Genomic DNA, 19,879 nt, shown 5'->3' on the forward strand with positions numbered 1-19,879 from the left:
CTGCATGCCGGTCACGGCAATGGTCCAAGGGCCAAATGGACCAAGTCCTTATCTCAAAGTGGGGCACCTGGGAGGAGCTCCCCTTCCCGGTGCCAATCACTTGCCAGGATGACTTCCCCTCCGGTGTTTTCCCAGAGCTGCTTATCTGTGAGCCTGGCCCCTGTCCTGACCCTAACCTCCTGTGGGAACAGACTAGCAGGACTGGAGGGCTGTATGTCTCCAGAAAGGACCCAGGCATTCATGGAGGAGGTGGAGAACTGAGGGGTGGCAGGGTTTTGGCCAGGTTGGTGGGTGAGGACTTGGGGGGAGAGTGTTATCTCACAAAAAGAATGATGGCAAGGATTTACTTAGCACCTATTATGTGCCAGGCACTACTTTTAAGCATCTGACATTTATTAACTCCCGTCACCTTCATCACAACCCTACACTATTTGCTACTAGGTGCCCTAGCCAGGACTTGAACCTAGGTCACCCGAATTCAGAGTGTGCCCTTACCCCTCCTACCCTGGAGGCAGGACATAGTGTGCTCTCTGAGCTACATGTAGTTCTGATTGGCTGGAGCATGATGGGGGAATGTGGGTGCCTGACACGCTTTATTGTTGGGAAAACTCTTGGGCTAAGGGCATTGGCTGGTGTTTGAGGCTGAATTAACCTGTCACTGGAAGATGGAGATGCTCTGGCAGAGGGTGTGCAGGTAGGCCGGCCATGTGTTCTAGAACCTCAGACAGTATGGCATGGGTAGGGAGCAGCAATGGGGTGCAGCAGCTGGGCTGAGGGTCTCACATGACAGGCTCAGATGGGCTTTGATGGTACAGTCTCCATGGAGTCACCAGAGGGTGGAAGACCCTGAGTGGGCAGGGGCCACTCCTGAAAGGAGCAGCAAGGTGTGAAAAGAAGAAAGGCAGTGGCAATCGGTGTGCCTGGTTTGGGGAGACCCAGTTCTTGTCCTTCGATGTGCCTGCAGATGAGGGGCCAGAGGCCAGGATGGAAATGACTTGGCCAAGTTCATCCCAGTGCAAAGAGGCAGGAGTATTCGTTTCTAGGGCTGCCGTACCAAAGTACCGCAAACCAGGTGGCTTACCTAACAGAAATACCTGGTCTCGCTGTTCTGGAGGCCAGAAGGCCAAGCTCAAGGTGTGGGCAGGGTTGGTTCCTTCCGAGGGCTCTAAGGAAGGATGTGTTCCAGGCCTCTCAGTGTCCGGGGTTTGCTGACAATCATTGGCGTTCATTGGCTTGTGGGACCATCACCTTGATTTTGGTCTTCATCTTCGAATGGCATTCTCCCTGTGTGTGTCCGTCCATCTCCAAAATTGCCTTTTCCCACAAGGACACCAGTCATACTGGATTAGGCTCCACCCTAATGACCTCCTTTTAGCTTGGTTATCTCTTTAAAGACCCATACTCCAGATAAGGTCACATTGGGAGGCACTGGGGTAAGACTTTAATTGTGTCCCTGCAAATTCAATGTAAGAATTTGAAGGGACACAATTCAGCTCATCACACAGGTTTCGGAGCCGATGCCCAGCTAGGTATCCAGGCCAGTGCTCCAAGTTGCTGTCAACCCAGGCTTCATGCTTCTCCCAACCCTCGAGCTCTTTGCTCCCCGTAATTCCCCCCTCAGAGCTCTCCCTCATAATTCATTGACTTCCATGCTATCTCCAAAGAACACTCCTAATAGCTGTGATTTATCAATTGGCATCCGCTGGCATCCTCCTAGGGCTGGCCCCTCTCCAGCTGCAGCTAGGCAGGCTGTCGGATAAAGAAACTCCAGGCTTGGAGAGGTGGCCTGGACTCAGCTGGACTTTCCCGGCTGAAACCCTGTTAAGCCACTATGACCTTCAGTTCCTTCACCCAACTTATATTCATGGAGCTCCTGTTATGTGCTAGATGCTGGGGATCCAGCAGAGTGTCTGCTCGCTAAGAACTCGCATCCTCTCTTACTGGACACAGGGCTTCACTGTTTCTCAGCTTCCTTTATAGCTCGATGTGGCTGTGTGACTGAGTTGGTAAATTGAGTGTGAGCAGAGGTGATGTGTGCCCTTTCTGGATAAGGCTCTGGAGAAGTTGGTGTGCCCCCACCAACTCCATTTGCCCCCCCCACCCTTCCCACCAGCCACAGGGAATGGGGGAGCCACAAGATGGAAAGGACCTGGGTCCTGAATCCCACTGTGGAGGAAACCTGCTATGAAGAGGAACACCCACTGTTCCATGAACAATGGATCCACTTCTTTTACGTTTAAGACATTATACATTTTGGCATGTTTCAGTTATAGCCATAATCAACAATACAAGAAAAAACCAAGATAGACATGGTCTCTGCCATTCTGGAGCTTGCTGCTTCTAGTCATTCAATGATGACCGAGGGAAGAAGCCTGCAAGAGGGGTCCAGCGCTTTGAGAGCAAGGCCTCCACTGAGGAACCTGGCCTCAGCTGCAGGGCAGAGGTCAGGAAAGCTTCTCCCCACCTGGAAAGTGGGGAAATAGTTTACCATCTTTCAGAGCCGAGGGGAGGCCCAAGGAGGCCCATGGTGGTCAAAGCGTTTTGAGAAGGATAAATCCTGATGATGTTGTCACGGTGAGAATACAGTTTTTAACTCCTCGTTTCTTGGAGATGCCTTTGAACAGACCTGTTTTCTGACTAAAGTGTCCCTGGGCAATGACCGCACTGACAACCAGGGTGTCACACACACTCTTTTCTTGCTGAGAGTCACTGAGGTGCCTCACTGTCCTTATAGGATCTTGCTTAGGTTTTGATGTAAACACGGTTCATTCACTCAGCCCTTTGCTCATCCTTCCTTTTAATTCAGCAATCATTTATTGACGCCAGGCTGTAGGAGCCCAAAGACATGGGTCCTGCCAGCAAGAACTTATAGCCTCCTTAGGGAGGTGAGTGCACACATCTCCTTAGAACACGGCAGCCAGTGACTGGCACAGGCTACAGGGAGGTGGCAGGTTCACAGAGTTCCAAAGAATTGGGCCTGAGTGTTGGATGGGTCATCTGGGCAGTTCTGGGAAGGGGCTGGGCTCACAGAGCCGGGGGGAAGTAGTATTAGATGTCTGATGGTTCTGACACAGAGGCACATTAGGGAGTTAGGAAAATAGCAGGTGTGGGGGTGGCGATTGAGGCTGGAAAATGTAGGTGGGGCTGCAGTCAGGGAGGTGGCCTGGATTGCCCTGCAAAAGGACTGGATTTAATGCCACCGGCTCCAAGGTGCCACCGTGAGCTTTCCTTAGCTGGAAAGTCTCTTTATGGCTAATTTCAGGAGCTCTAGTCCCTCTTGGGCTCTGCACGTCTGCGATTTTATTCCCAGCCTGGCGGGGTGTCACTTGACCTGTTAGGTTGTAGGGCCCCACCCTGGGGCCTCTTGGGCATCTTATTTTAGTCTCAGAGGAGCCCAGCTGCCGGGAGATTGCAGGATGCACTCCCCCAGGATTAACAAGCTCTCTCTTCATTTGTTCCCCTCACATTGGAGCTCCTTGTGAGGAGGAACACATTTAAACTCTGGCTCAGTCGGCAGCTTCCTGCAGCTGTCAGACGGGCCATGGCAGCCCCAGTAGCCGCTGCTGCCAGGAGTGCAGGGTGAGGAGGCCAGCGGGACCTTGGACTCAGCCTGCCGCCCCCTCGCTCCCTGTCACTCACAAGGAGAGAGTCATGTTGAGGAGCATTGGGCCTCAGCTTGCAGCATTTCAGACCTGACAGAGAAGGATGAATTCTACAGCAACCTGGACCCCAAGTCTCCTCCCTCAGTTCTAGTCTGTGACCAGGCAGCAGGCAGAGGGCTCCATCTCCAAGCCACTTCCTATTTCTAGCAGTCCAGGTGACAACTAGGTCCAGTAGGCTGTTTCCCCCAAATGGGACAACCCAGAGGAAGGCTGGTGGAGGATTTGGGGGAGAAGCCACCCTTGTCATCAGCACCAGGAAGGCGGCACCTGTTGCAATGGGCTGGGCTCTGGTTCAATGTCCACTAGGTGATGCGGTCTGTCCGGAACCAGTTCTGGTTCAAGCCCCTGCCCCAGGCAGTAGGTTTCCCAGAGACAACTCTATTTCTGCCCCAAACTCTTATCTCTATAGACCTGAAACTGGAGATCAGTTAGTTTGGTAAACTGAGGCATCTCTCTAGATCAGTGGTTCTCAACCTTCTGGCCCTTTAAATACAGTTCCTCATGTTGTGACCCAACCATAAAATTATTTTCGTTGCTACTTCATAACTGTAATGTTGCTACTGTTATGAATCGTCATGTAAGTATCTGATATGCAGGATGGTCTTAGGCGACCCCTGTGAAAGGGTCGTTCGACCGCCAAAGGGGTCACGATCCACAGGTTGAGAACCGCTGATCTAGATCCTGGGCTCTAGGGATTCTGTGCTTGGACAGCTTGGCAGTGACTCAGGGGGCAGGAAATGGGGAGAGAAAGGGTGGGCCATCTGCCCACTGCTAAGCCCATATCGAGGCTCTGATGTGCCTCTGAGGTGTACCTGTGGGAATGGGTCCCTCACATAGGTGGTCCCGCGTCCCCCAACCCCAGAGATCCTAGCCCACATCTGTCCTGAGCTTGACCAATCAGATGCACTCTTGGGAGTATGGATTTGGATCAGAGGAGACTCAGGGACTAAGGGACGTTGGGGAGTTCACCAATGGGGTATTCTCAGTGGTCTGTGATGCCGGCTACAAAGTTCCTGGTCCTCCCCTCCCTCAGTCTTGGCTGTTAAACCCTTCAATGCTTTGGGACCCCCCACACCCAATAAAGTCCTCTTTGGAGATCAGGCCAGAAGAAGTTGATTTCTGTGCCTGCAACCAGGCGAACCCTAACCTCCAACCAGCCACACCTTCCTCAGGGGAAGGAGATTCCAACCCAGTTCTCACAGGCTCCGAAGTCATACTTCCTTCCTCAGGGGAGGCCTGCAACACTTTTACAAGGTACAAAAACGGGCACAGGCTCCCTGGAGACTACAGAGCCAATGGGGGAGAAGGGGCATTGCATCGGGGGATGAGGGTGCTGATCGCCAGTCCCCATGCACCATGTGGAAGCTGTGTGACTTGTGAGTTTCAGCCTCTTGAGGTGTCAGTCATCTGGGAAAGCAAGCACTGGGTTGACCAGTTAGCCGTACAGCATCTGTTTCCTGATGGACAATGTGGGGTGTCAATGGACTTCACACAGTTCCCAGGAGGAACAGGAAATGAGACCATTTGGAGTCAGCATGGAAACAGCTCCCAGAAGTGGCGACTTCTCCTCCATTCCAATAAGAAAAAGTCTTCCTACCTGCGGGTGGCCCATGAACCAAGCCCTGGAACCACGTCTCCTCCCACACGGTGCTGCCATCGCCAGGGATGCCTGCTGTGAAGACCTCAGATACAGCTCTAGGGCCCCAGAGGCCCCCATTCCCCCACCCATCCTGGCCCTCGACAGGAGGCAGGATCCTGGCTTCGCTCTCACCACCCGCCATCCCTCACCTCTCACCGTGAGTTCTTCAAGAACCCACAGCGCCCGCCTTCCGCCTCCTCCAACCCTTGGCTGCAGAGAAGCCGGGATTTTCCAGGCTTCCTGCCGAGATTCATAATTGAACGGAGCTGGGGAGATTTCCCCAACCAATAGTTGGTTTTCTCTCCTAACACAGGGAAATGGGTGTTCGGTTATTGTCTCTGTGATTTTTCTATTCGTGTCTGCTTGATAACTGCAGCTTGGAGGAAATCTTAGTACCAAGATTTGAATGCTTTTTTCCCTTTGTTTCTTTCTCTCCTTTAATGAGGAGCAAATATGAAGCTCCAAGGGGTCAAAGAGCTCGCTGCAGCTCCCAGGCTTTTCTGTTGGTTTCCCCTGCAGATCTCTGTAAAGTTATGTTCCAATAACCTGAGAGTTTTAACTGAAGGCCTGGGTGAGGGAAGGGAACCACGGTGTGCAACTACAGGCTTCTAGAAGGGGCTTATGGGACCATTCACTTCATCCCCTTTACTTGACACATTAAGAACCTGATGCCTGTGGAGGAGTAGGGCCATTTCCACGGTGACAGAGCCAAGCTAGAACCCTGTTCTCTTGACTTCAAGTTCAGTGCTCTTTTGCCAATCCCCCATTGCAAGGGTTCTCAACCGCGCAATTTTGCCTCCAGGAGACAAAGTCTGGAAACAGTTTTAATTGTCAGGACTGGGGGTGGTGGTGATACTGGTAGCTAGTGGGTGGGAACCAGGGATGCTGCTAATCATCCTACAATGCACTGGGCAGCCCCAAAATAAAGAAGGATCCCACCCAGAGTATCAATAAAGGTTTGTGATGCCTGAGTGGCCTGCAGAGCTCTGACTCCTCCTTCCTCAAGTCCAGGGCAGACATTGCTAATCAATTACAGTACTTTTTCCCCTGATCACAGTCTAAATCAAGCATGTCAAACTTGTGGCCTGCATGCCTCGCTTATTTGGCCTATGTTAGCCTTTGAGTTTGACATGCTTGGTCTAAATGCTTCTCAAAGTAGTATTCCATGAAGGGCTACCAGTCGAGGTGATACCTAGATCATCCTGTGGCTGAATACCATAGAGGTGGCAGATTCTGAATCATTCCACTCGGGAGTCCTGGCTCCGTCATCACCTACTAGCTGTATGATTTGGGGTCCTAATGAACTGATCTGTGCCTCATTTTCCCACCTGTGAAATGGGGCTCAGAAATGGGAAAACCTTCCAAAGGCTGCTTGAGGGATTAAACAAGTGTTTGAATGCCACTATGCCTGGGACATCGTAAGTGCTTAAAACACGTAAGCTGTCATTTTTTTAAAGTATGTTTTTATTGAGTTCAAAGAGGAAAGGAGAGGGAGAGAGAGAAACATCAATGATGGGAAAGAATTGGCTGCCTCCTGCATGCCCCCTATTGGGGATCAAGCCTGAAAACTGGGCATGTGCCCTAACTAGGAATTGAACTGTGACCTCCTGGTTCATAGGTGGGTGCTCAAGCAGTGAGCCACACCAGCTGGGCATAAGCTGTAATCATCAGCCCTGCTCTCATGACAAAGAGGCAGCTGGTCCCACTATCTGAAGGGTATGGGCCAGGTTTGTCCCCTATCAGGACTGACATGGACTCTTCCTTTTCCTCATATACCCGTGCCATGGCAGCTTTCAAAATGAGCATATTTCAAGTCGTTGATTTGATTCTCAGAATCCTCTACTGTTGAATCCCTGTAAATTATTTCAGTTAGTGTATACTTAATTTCTGTCTGCTTAATTTCTGACTGTCCTTTTTCATGTCTTTGACATTCTCACTAAGATCCTTGACAGTCTCATTAAAGTCCTTGAGGAACCTTATAATCATGGTTTTGAACTCTATCCAGTAGTTTGCTTCCATTTGTGACGTGTTTGTTTCTATGTATTAGGGAGAGCTGCTATGTCTCCTAGAATTGGTAGAGTGGCCTTGCATAGTAGGTGTCCTATAGGGACCAGTGGTTCAGCCTCCCCAGTCACCTGAGCTGGGCACTCCAGGTATGCTTGTGGGCTGTGTGCATAGTCTTGTTGTAGTTAAGTCTCGATTGCTGTTAGTGTCACTGGAAGGAATTAACCTCCAGCCCAACTGGCTGTGAGGACCAGCTGCGACTACAGTGGGGAGAGCTGTGTTCAGGAGACACCCCTATGGAGCAGGACTTGCTTCAGTGGGGCTTTGGTGCTCACTAAGTCTGCCTCTTGTGGATGTGTAGAGTTGTAATCTGCTATGGTCTAAAGCTGTTCACTGGGTTCACTGGCTCTAGGGCCTCCAGGGAGGTACAAAGTCAGCCACTGCCAGGGGCCACCTGGCAGGAGCTACATCAGGACCAGCAGACGGCTGCTATTTGTATTGGGGTTGGAGGTGCCCAGGTGAGGCCCAGCTGTGAAGCAAGGCAGGCTGGTGCTAGTGCCAGGTCTTGGGCTCTTTATTGATATGTTGGGGGCAAGCTGTCACCAGCTGTAGCTTGTTTGAGAGATTTTAGCAAAGTCTGAAGCCTGAGCCAGGACAGGCTATTCATATAGAAAAGCTGCTGCAAACAGCTTGAGTGGGGTTGCAAATTGGATGGAGCGGGTCTCAGGGAATCCCCAGAGTGGAGCTAACAGTGTTCCTGGGCTGATGGAGACACAGATAAGACTGCCAGTCAGCCTGGCGACAGGGGAGGTCCCAGCATAGGAACAAGACCCCTGCGAGGAATCCCCCACCCCATCTAATGCCAGACAATCCAGTTCCTCTTCATATGTGTCTGGGTCCCCCAGAGCCTCACCCTGGTGCTGGAGCTCAGAGTAAGTGGGGCCTTGTAAGTTCAGTTTGTGTGCTGGCCCTTTAAATGAAATACCTGGGTCTCCAGCAGCCTCTGTGTCACTGAACCCCAATCCCTGATGGTTTATACAGCCCATAGTTACAGGAACTTCTTTTCCCAGATCTGGGAGCCTGGGCTGTGGATCTGGTGTGATGCTGGGGCCCCTTGCTCCTCATGGGCGGCCTCCGTAGAGACGATATCCCTCCCCATTAAAAAAGCAGCCCACGTGGGTGCTGGTCCAGCCCTTTCCACACCTCCACCCCTCCTACAGTCTGTGTGCTTTCTTCTTTACTTCTCTAGTTGTAGGACTTCTTCAGCCAGCTTTCCGGTGTGGTTGTGGGAGGTGGTGAGTACAGGCGTTTACCTACGCCCCCATGTTGGTTCTCTCCAGACTTGGTTTCTTAGAAAGATCTGTCCTTCTGAGGGGTGGGGGACAGAGTGTGGTTAGGAAGGCCAGACGGAATCCGGCTCTGGGACAAAAGCCTCATTCCAGGTCACCGGCTGATTTGGGGTAGAGAAGGAGTGTTCCCCAAAGCTGATCTGTGCCCCCATCTCAGTCCATCCTCAGACTAATCATCCCTCCCCTTGGAAAGCGACCTTGGCTTAGGGACACTAGAACCTCTCAAAGTGGCCTTCTCAGGGCTGCTTCACTCCTGTCCTCCTGGGGGACGTGGTCCCTCGCCCTCACTTGTCCTCCCACGCCCCTCCCAGTCCTTTCCAGAGGCCTCAGTCTCTGCTGATGGCTCAGGGTTCCAGGGCAGGCACCCCATGGCCCTTCTGTCTCCAGGCCCTTCAATTCCCAAGCCCAGCTCCCTCAGCCTCAGCTCCCTCCAGGGACTTTGAAGCTAAGGCCTGAGGCTTTTGCTTGTATGAAAAGGAAAAAAGTAAATAAAATGTAAAAGCCGGCTTCCCTACCTCCACGGACACAGCAGGGCCCACAAGTGGGGCGTTGGTGGGCGGGGCTGAGGCGTGACAGGCTGGCTGTGAGCAGATGAGGATGGAGGAACCCCCGGGAACAGAGCGGAACAACTGTCACTGTGAGTCAAGCAGGCCGTTTATGGGGAGGATAAAAGTTAATGGGAAGCCATACTCCAGCTCCTCACCATTAAGCAAGAGAAATGCTGGCGAAGAGCAAAAAAAGAGGCCGGGAATGAGCAGGATTGTGCTCACTGGGAGCCTGCGGGGAGGCCGGGTGGAAGCCTGCTGGAAACAGGTGTGGGGAGCTGCATTCATCACCTGATTAGGAGGCAATCAGTGTCTGGACATCACTCATTTAATCTCCTGTTCGGGGCTTCTTCATCAATTACCCATCACTCCTTCCCAGGGCAGCTGGGGAGGAGGAGTGGGCCCTCTCCCTAATCCATCTAAATAAGCCGTGCTCGCAGGAGGCGGCCCAGTCCGACAGCTCAAACTCGAAGCCTCCTCTGTCCTAATAGTTTGCAGTTGTCCTGATTTCTCACCAGTCTCCGGAGGTGTGCAAGGGACACAGGGCCAAAGCCTGTGGAGGGCAGCCCCTCTGGGGTCAAGCAGCTGCTCCCATGCTAACCAACACTGTTACTATAGCAACCACCATTACCACCACCAGCAGCTAACACTTATGGAGGACCTCAGTGATCTAAGTGCTTTCAATGTTAACTCATTTAGTCCTCACGACAACCCTCTCACATGCATGCTTCTGTTATCACTAATCCCATTATATCGATGAGAAAAGGGAGGCCCTGGGAGGTTAAGTGACTTGCCCAGGGCCGCCCGGATCCTCAGTGCAGAGCTGGGATTAGAACCCAGCACAGTCAGCCTTCAGAGCCTGAGGCCTGAAGCCACTTGGCTCTACCACCATCACACACTGTATGTACTACACACAGGCACCGGCTGGCCATGCAAGGGCCTGGGGAGCCCAATCCCTACGATGGATTGTTCGGTGAGCTCCCTGGACCATCTCAGGAGCATCCCTCTCACCAGCTTCTGTACCATACTAGGCACCCAAGTGCACCAAGATGATGGGTGTATCCCCTTAGAAACCTGTGCTCAGGTGGGAAGGCAGAGCCAGGCAGGGTGAGGGAGAAGGTGGTGTGTCAATCACCTGCAAATGAAATGGACCTGGACGCAGGGCACGTGGCCGGGGGTTGGACGGCATGGCATGGCATGCGCTGGCTGGGGAGGGTGCTGAGGCCCCCCGCCTGACCCTGGGTGAGCTCAGCCATGCACTGCTTGCTGGAAAGGAACTTCCTTCCTGCCTGGGGGTTGGGGAGCCACTCAGGGCAGTGGGTGCACGAGTCCTGGAGGACAGGGACTTCGACCAGAGTCTTCAATCCTAGGCTCAGGCATACACACGTTAAACAAAGCCTGGAGACCTCACTCTGGGGTCCCCCAGCTAGAGGCCCTCAAATTTTCAGTGTAGATGGATGTCTTCCCCCAGTGACTCTCTGTCCAGAGCTGCCCTGAAGTGTCCCGCACCCCGACATTTCAAGGGACCAGCTCAACATCCTGGACCTTTGCAATTCTTCTCAAAGGTTTCTTTTCTGGCTTCTGTGGCCTTTCTCTCGTGTGCTCTCCCAATTTCTCCCTGACTGTCCTCTTCAGTCTCTCAGAGTTTCTCCTCTGCCGCCCCCCTCCTGTCTTCATACTCCCTGCGACCTCTGCACTCTGGTGGTTCTCGCCACTCTCAGGCTCTGGTCCCCAGTCCATAGCTTCTGCGACTTCAGACCCAGCATCCAACTGCCCCACCTGGGTGCCCAGCAGGGATCAGATTTGGCATGGCTCACACTAAAGATCAGCCCGCCTTGGTGATCCTCCACCTCCCCTCCTTGTCTTATGCCCCCACCCTCACTGGTAGGTGTCTCATCTCCTCCTCCTCCTGCACCCTGCCTAGATTTCATCCATCAGCTCATCTTGCGATGTTATCTCCTAAAGATGTCTTGTCACTGCTTCCCTCAAATTCACCTGCAGGGTGATCTGGTGACACGGGACTCTGACCACACTGCCATCAATGATGAAAGACAAAGTTTGGGCAGGTCAGCCATCATGGCCTGCTTCCTGTTGGCCCGAGTCTCACAGCTGACTCCATCTTCCAACAACAAGGAGCTACGCATGCCTGGCCGGCGTGGCTCAGTGGTCAGGGCCCATGCCTGGGTTGTGGGCTCAATCCCAGTGAGGGGCGTGTAGGAGGCAGCCAATCAATGATTCTCTCTCTTTCCCTCTCTGAAATCAATAAAAATACATTAAAAAACAAACACAGAGCTGTGCAGGATTCCTCATTCATGCCCGTTCTTCTGGACCATATCTTGGTTCCAGCTCTTCCCTTGCCCGGAGGCTCCCTTATCCCCCTCACCGTGTGAACTCCCCCAAAGTCATCAGGTCAGGAGCCACCTCTCCCAAGAAACTTCTGGACCTGCCTCCCCTCTTCCTTCGCAGGCACTTGATGCTCTGTGCGCACCCCCATCATTGCAACTTCCGGCACTGTATTCAAATCATCTCCCCCTGAGCCGGGGTCTCCATTCACGTCGGTCAAATTGCACTGAACCTCTTTCTCTGAAGGGGCTTCGGTGGGGCTGGGGGCGCGGCTCTCTCTTGGCCCCGTTTTCATGTCCACGGTGGGAAGAACATCCACCCTGCACTCTCCCCCCCACCCCACCACGGGCGAACTACCCCAGATATGCTACCAGGGTGCCCAGCAGCAAAGCGGAAAGGCTCTGGCGGCCCCGCAGTGCCTCTCTGTTCACAAGATGCCAATGCCACGTGCTGCTTGTCATCAACCCTCCTGAGTCAACAAATCACTCCCGGAGCACGAGCCAAGTGTAACACGATAAATGCGGCTGCTCCAGCGCTGAACCCACGGGCCGCACTCCGACCCATCGCTGGGATCCGGGGTGGCCGCCGTCAGACAAGCTCCATGTTAAGCAACACAAAACCCCAAGGAAAAGTCGCCACCGTGTTAATAGGCTGAAATGAGAGCAACAAGGAAAACCCAGAGGTCTGCCTAGATCCCATGTCTAACTCCACACACACACTCATACCTTCCCACAGCCTCGATGTGTCGGAGGGAATGCTGCCGACCTGGAGGCCAAGGCGGGGACCCTGCGAGGCTGGGGCCCTCCATCAGGCCTCCTTTCTTAGCCGGGGCTGAAACCTGCAGGTCCTCAGGCCCTGTGAGAAGCCACCGCAGAGTGGGGACAAAACCTTCCTTATTCAGCAAGCCGTGTTCCTCCCGGTGAGACCAGCGCAGGCGGGCGGGGACAGCGCACGGTCCCGCTCCGGCAGCACGCTCCCTGTCTGCGGACAGAAGCCCCCGACGCCCATGCCCCCCATTCCCGCCCCCGTTCAAGTAACAGCCGGAAAACGCAGCTCGTCCAGGTCAGCGGCGGGAGCTGGGAATATTTTACATCTAATGCCTCTGAGTTACGGGCTTTCCACCTTTGGACACCAGAATGAACTTGATTTGAATGGGCCCTGGGGGAATCTGTGAGAGAAATAAGGGTGTTATATGGAATCTATGGTGCTTTGCGAGGTGGCTTTCTCCACCCACGTTCATGAGCCTGTGGGGGGCAAATGACTCCAGCCCTCATATCAATGCCATGACCCCCAATTCCTCACCCCCTGCCCCCCCATCCTGGAACTGTCACTCACCCTCTTCCCACGGTCAGCCTCTGAGAACGAAGGAAGGGGGCCTGTGAGATGAATTTGCATGGGCCTCGTGTCACGCCACCACTATGTTTACTACCAAATCCTTCTGAAGACCCAGCGGGTGGGTACTGATGTGCCCATTTTACGGCGGAGGAAACTGAGGCTCCCGGAAGTGATATAAAGTGCAAGTGGAGAGCAGGGTTTGAACTCCATGATCTGGTCCCCAAACACATGCTTTTTCCTCATACGACACCCAGCTCAGTGGTCGCCAGGAGTGGGCCACGGGGGCTGGGGGACAGTTGGGCAGTCGGCTGAGCCTTGTTATGAGCTGTTGGTACTGGACAAGTTGCTTAGCCCCTCCGTGCCTCGTTTTCCTGCTCCACTCGCCAGGACAATCACAGGACCCGCCCTGTGGGTGAGGATCAGGTCAAGCAGGAGAGGCCGTTGGCACAGGGCCTGATGTGCTTCCTCCCCGCGGTGTCTGCCCTGAGGGGAGAGGCACTTTGTAACTTTAGCTCCCATCTTGGAATGCTTTTCTCCCTGAATGACAGCGGGTGCGCGTGGACAGGCACGTGGGTGAGCCGGTGCACGGCGGCTCCAGCTGGGACTGCAAAGGCAGCAAAGGCGGGTCTACCATTGTGTACCTGGCCCAGCCCCAGCCCCTGCCCCTGCCCCAGCGGTGGTGAGAAGCCACCTTTTGCCCGCAGTGCGTGCGTTTGGCTCTGAGCAGACAAGCACCGTGGGGGGAAGCACCGAGCATCTTCCACCCGTGGATGACAAGCCCCTGGAAGCCAGCAGCCGGGCCGCCCAGCCTCTCAGAGCCTGTGTGTCCAGCCGAGCCCTAATTCACAGGCTGCTGCCAAAGCTCATTAATAAATGATGGAAAACCTCTCAGCAAACGTCAAGCCCCCGCCGCGGGCCTTGGACCCACACGAACTAGTCAGGCAGCCTTGGGCTGTGAGGCCGGGCGGGCGGCCTGCAGAGCCACACGTGGGGGTGAGAGCTCACACAGCCAGTCCACGCTGCCTGCCACGTGGGAATGCTGGAGGTGGGGTGGGCGTTCCTCTGGGATTTCCCTCGGGAATCCAGGTTGGAGGGCTCTGCTGGCTGCAGGGACAGGTCAGTGTGATCAGTGTTTTCTAACTGTCAGGGGAGCTGGGGAATAGAGCAAGAAAAGGAAAAGCACTCACAACCCTTACTGGGCGGGGGTAGGGGGTATGCTACCTGGCCCAGCCCAGTGAGGTTACAGGACCAGCAGGTTGGCTTCAGCCAGGAGGGGTCCCCAATTCCACCCCTAGAGACTGACTCTGTTTCAGTGCCAGAAGCCCAGTGTCCCTGTCCCCATACAGCTTGATTCACGGAGACGGCCGACCTCCTGGTTGTCCACCTGCCCAAGGTTCATCATGGACACCAGAATTAACTTGATTTGAATGGGCCCTGGAGGAATCTATGAGAGAAATAGATCACTCCGCCTGTCTTCCCAGGCCGTCTCCCTGGGTTGTCTCTTCTTCTCCTCAGGACGCTGTCTATTGGATTAAGGCCCCCTGGAGTGGTCAGGCCCCATCATATGTGGGGCTGCATAGGGTGGTCCATGCCCTGTCTGGCTGGGAGGATCAAGTCTGTATGAGACTCTTCTGAGATTCACGACAGAGAACAGGCTAGAGGTGCCAAATGGACCAACGGTCGATCACGCAGGAGGAAAGACAAGCTTCACTGCTTGGCTCAGCACCAGGAGGCTGGGCCCCTCCTCCTATGGCCTCTGGCCTCCGGCCTCCTCCGGAAGAGAACTGAGCTCACTGTATAGGGAGGGGGGAGGCGGGCCTTTCCAAGGAATTTTTTGTTTGTTTAGGGATCTCCTTTCATCTTCACCTTTTACCAGGCAAAGCTGTTAGTGATTCCTACCGTTTGGGAGAAGGGGGAGGGGCAGGCTGGAGCCCGGCCAGGCCCTCTGGCTCCGGGGCCAGGCACCTTCCACATGCACCACCCATCCCACGTTCTCTCTGTGGAGGAGATACGGTGGCAAAGGGAAGGGAGGGGGCTGCCACTGACTGAGCTCCTAGCAACTGGCAGTGCTTGACGGTGTAACTGATCTAATCCTCACAACAGCCCTGGTATCACTGTCTCCTTTATAAATAAGGAGACTCGGATTTTAAGGGGGTGGAAGAAAATTCTCCAAGGCCCCTCCCCCAGGTCACGGCCAGAGCCAGGACTCAGGCAAGTTCATCTTGGCCTCCAAGTCAAGTTCATCTGAACTTGGTAGGCAGAATCCTAACATAGTTCCCCAAATCCCCACCCCCTGGTGTGTTCCCCTTGAGTGTGGGCGACACCTGTGAGTAAGATCAGGTGAGTTACATAAGACTCCACTGGCGCACTGGAGCGGGGTAGTCAGAGAGAGGCCCCTGCTGGCCTGGAGGAAAGCATATCGCCATGCTGTGAACTACCATTGGGGCCACCTGGCAAGGAACTGTGGGCCCCCTAGGCGCTGAGAGGCCCTTGGGGGATGGCTAGCGAGAGAACAGGGCCTCAGTCATACAGACACAAGGAAACAAATCCTACCACCAACCGGCGAGCTGGGAAGAGAACACCAGGCTCCAGAAAGGAACGAAGGCCTCCTGACACCACGGCATGAGCCCTGGAGACCTGGGCAGCGGGTCCAGGGAGACTGGGAGATAATGCGTCTGTCTTGTGTTAAGCCCTACGCCTGTGCAATTTGTTAAGACGCATAGAAAACAGATACCTTTCTCATCCAACAAGTCCATTCAGCCTTCAGTAGCTCAGTACAACCTTGAAAGCAGCCAGTGACTCAGAAAGAAATAAAAGTGTTCATGTTACCTCAGGGAAAGGATTTTACCCGAGACTCCGTTTCCTCAAGTGTACACGGGGTTCATACCAGTGCCTGCGTCACAGGGCTGGTGGGAGGGTTAAACGAGAGAACACATATGTGTTCACGGCTCACAGAGTGAGTGCTCGGGTCCTAAGGAAATGGCATTCCTCTGACTTAAGGTCACCCACCCTTGGAAAGTGACATGGGAATAATTTCGGGGGCTGGTTAACTTGGTAGCTATTTGCAAGGTTGAATTAATTTCCCTGGATCCCTCTCCTAGGGTCACCGTAACAAGGCCCCGCAAACCAGGATGAAACCTACTCTTTCATAATTCTGGAGGATTCATGTCCAAAACCAAAGCGTCGGTGGGCCTTGCCCCCTCAGGAGGACCTGAGACGGGACCTGTCCCTGCCTTCCTCTCAGCTCCTGGTGCCTGCGGCATCCTTGTCTCGTGGCTGCATCACTCCGCCCCGTCTCCCCTGGCCGGCTCCCTGGGTTGCCTCTTCTCCTCAGAACCCTGCCTATTGAACTAAGGCCCACCCAGATTGAATGCGACCTCATCGTAACTTGATCACATCTGAAAAACCCCTATTTCCCAATATGACCTCATTGACAGGTATCGGTGTCTCCCCTGGCCGGCTCCCTGGGTTGTCTCATCTTCTCCTCAGGACCCTATTGGACTAAGGCCCACCCAGATCGAATGCGACCTCATCGTAACTTGATCACATCTGAAAAGCCCCTATTTCCCAATATGACCTCATTGACAGGTATCGGGGCTAGGGCTTCAACATCTCCTTTGGGGGACACAATTCAACTCACATCACACCCCCCAATGCTAAAGATGGGAGTAAAAAGCCCTTAGCACCCTCCTTTTCTCATTTAACTCTCCTGCTTTTTCAATGCCTTACACATGAAAGAATCAGAAATGGGAAGCCGCCCATCAAGGAACGTTTTGGGCTCGGAAAGGTGAAGAGCAATCCATCCTTCCTGTGTCCCGTATCCCTGGGAACCCTCTGAGGAGCAGTGGGGACCAGGAGCTGCTCACTGCCGTCTGATGGCGAGAGATGCGCGGGCCAAATGAAATACAGGGGGGTGGGAGGCAGGCCTGCAGGAGGCCAGGCTGACTGAGAAGTCAATGGGCAGATGCATCGATGATGGAGCTGGATTTCTAAGAAAAACAGAAAAGCTGCTTCCTCCCTCCAAAGAAAAGCTGGGGCTGCAGATTCCAGGGGCCTTCTCCTGCCTCCTCTGCCCTGTCTCCTACTGGGGCTGTTTACAGAAGGAAGATGCAGCTATCCACTGGCTCAAATGATCAGGCTGGCTGAGTCACAGGGCACACGGAGGAGCGAGCTCTAAGCCTGGACGCCTGTGCAACAGTATAGGATGGGCTGCAGGCAGATGCAACTCCAGATGCCCTGTGACGGCCTCACACGATTCCAGGTGTTGGCACATGAGACTCAGATGGCCAGGCTGTGTCTTGTCAAGCCCTACTGTGTGCAGTCACACACCTGTGCTACAAATCTGCCTCCCCCCTTGCTGCAGACCTGTGGCATGCACACACAGTAGGGGCACGTCCAATCTCAGCACACCAGTATCATACGTAAACCTGCACATACAGACCAACAGTAGACACTGTTCACCACTCACCAGGGCAGCCAAGAGTACCCCCGTGTCCCAGCGAACTACATTTCCCAGGCTCCCTTGCTCTTGACTCCCGGTAGATTTGGCCAATAGGAGGCTCTGATAGAACATGAGAGGGTAGGAGGAAGGGGGAAGTCAGGATATTTCCTTGGACAGTGTGGCAGCTGCCACATTTCTTTGAGGAGTCCTAGTTCCTTCTGGGAAGTCCCTCACTCTGAGCTCTCAGTTTCCTCCATCACCCAGGCACCTGCTGGATGGCCTGGCCTCTGCTAAAACCACCTCCTCTTGTTTTCTCTCCACTGTAGGTGCCTCATGGTCCCCCAAGATGGCTCCTCAGCTCTTCCATCTCCCGCGTCATCAACTCCCTCGATTAAATATCCTCTATCTGAAAGACATAGAGTGGCTTCTGTTTCCCAGATGGACCCCGACGGACAGAGTAATGATGACCATTTATTACACACTTAGAGTGTGCCGGCGCCTCCCAATACGTCATCTCCTTGAATTCTCACACGAGTAGCGGATGGGGTTGATATATGGACTCCATTTCATAGGTGAGAAAAATAAGGCTCAGAGAATGTAAATAACTTGTCCAGAGAAACCTCCATTTGAACTCAGTTGTCATGGAAAGAACACAAGCTTTGGGACAACTCTCATCTTGACCCCTGAGCTGTCTGACCTCAGGCCAGTGACCTAACATTTCTATGCCTGTTTCCTAGTTCTGGAATCTCCGTCACATCACCCTGTACCCACTCAGAGTTACTCCCATTCCTCTCTCCCCCCAGTCCCTAGCAATCACTAATCTGCCTTCTGTTTCTACGAGTATGTTGAATATTTCGCACAAATAATACCATATGTGCTTTGGGACAACTCTCATCTTGACCCCTGAGCTGTCTGACCTCAGGCCAGGGACCTAACATTTCTATGCCTGTTTCCTAGTTCTGGACTCTCCATCACAGCACCCCGTACCCACTCAGACTTTCTCCCATTCCCCTCTCCCCACAGTCCTAGCAATCATTAATCTGCCTTCTGTTTCTATGAGTATGTTGAATATTTCGCACAAATAATACCATATGTGGCTGTTAAAGGATGAATTGCACCCTTTCCCCTTAAATTCCTATGTTGAAGTCCTGACCCCCAGAACCTCAGAATGTGACCTTATTTGGACCTGGAGTCATTGCAGATATAGTTAAGAAGGCCATTCGGTGGGCCCTAGTCCAATGTGAAGGACGACTTCAGAAAAGGGGAAAATCTGGATGCAGACATGCACTCAGGGAGAACGCCACGCGAGGGTGAAGGAGGAGATGGACTAGCCGAGGAACCCGGAAGAGGAACGGCACACCACCAGAAGCGGGGGGAGAGGCCGGGACAGGGGCCCTCTCACCACCCTGCGGACGCCTTGATCTTGGACTTCTGGCCTCTAGAACCATGAGACAATGCATGCCTGTTGTTAAGCCACCCGGTGGGTGACACTTGGTTACAGCAGCCCTCACCTTTGCACCTGGCTTTTCACTTAGCATGATGTTTTCTAGGCTCACCCGTGTCTGCGTGTCTCATCACTGGGTTCTGTCCTCCAGTCTAGGGCTCAGTTCTGGAGCTGGGCATCTCTCAATAGCGGAGCGAGGTGCTCTGCCCGCCAGCACTGCAGGTGGAGGCTCACTTAGCTGGCACGCCCAGCCCTTCCAGGAGACACAGCTGGGAAGCTCTGTTTCTCCCCTGATGGTCACACCTGTGGGGTCCTGGGGTGCAGGGCTACCCCATGTCCTGCTGAGAAACAGGCACCTGCCTGCATGGCTCCTCTCCCGCCCCTGACAAGTCCCCAGCTCTCCCCTGGGACCAGGGGGTAGGGGCTTCCCTAGGGTTGCCTCGAGGTGTGGAGGTCAGGAGCATGGCATCCAGAGCCAGACTGCCTGGGTTCAAATCCCAGTGTCAGTGCGGCCACTTGGGACACTTACTGTAACTCACTGTACCTCACTTTGCCCACCTGTGAAATGGGAATAAATAATGAAGAAATTAGTGAAATGAAAAAATGCTCAGGGTCACTCACTGATCATCGGAGAAATGCAAATTAAAATGACAATGAGGTATCATCTCACACCTGTCAGAATGGCTACCATCAACAAATCAACAAATGACAAGTGCTGGCGAGGATGTGGAGAAAAGGGAACCCTAGTAACTGCTTGTGGGAATGCAGACTGGTGCAACCATTATGAAAAATAGTACGAAATTTCCTCAAAAAATAAAATATGGAACTGCCATTTGACCCAGTGATCCCACTTCTAGGAATATATCCTAAGAAACCCAAAGCAACAATCAGAAAGAATGTATACACCCCTATGTTCGTAGCAGCACAATTTACTATAGCTAAGATCTGAAAACAGCTCAAGTGCCCATCAGTAGACAAGTGGATAAAAAAGCTATGGGACATTTATACCATGGAATACTATGCAGCAGAAAAAAAAGAATCTCTTTACCCTTTGAGACAGCATGGAGGGACCTGGAGAATATTATGCTAAGTGAAATAAGCCAGTCAGAGAAAGACA

The sequence above is a fragment of the Myotis brandtii genome, unplaced genomic scaffold (genome assembly GCF_000412655.1).
Source record: "Myotis brandtii unplaced genomic scaffold, ASM41265v1 scaffold120, whole genome shotgun sequence".
NCBI classification, from domain to species: domain Eukaryota; kingdom Metazoa; phylum Chordata; class Mammalia; order Chiroptera; family Vespertilionidae; genus Myotis; species Myotis brandtii.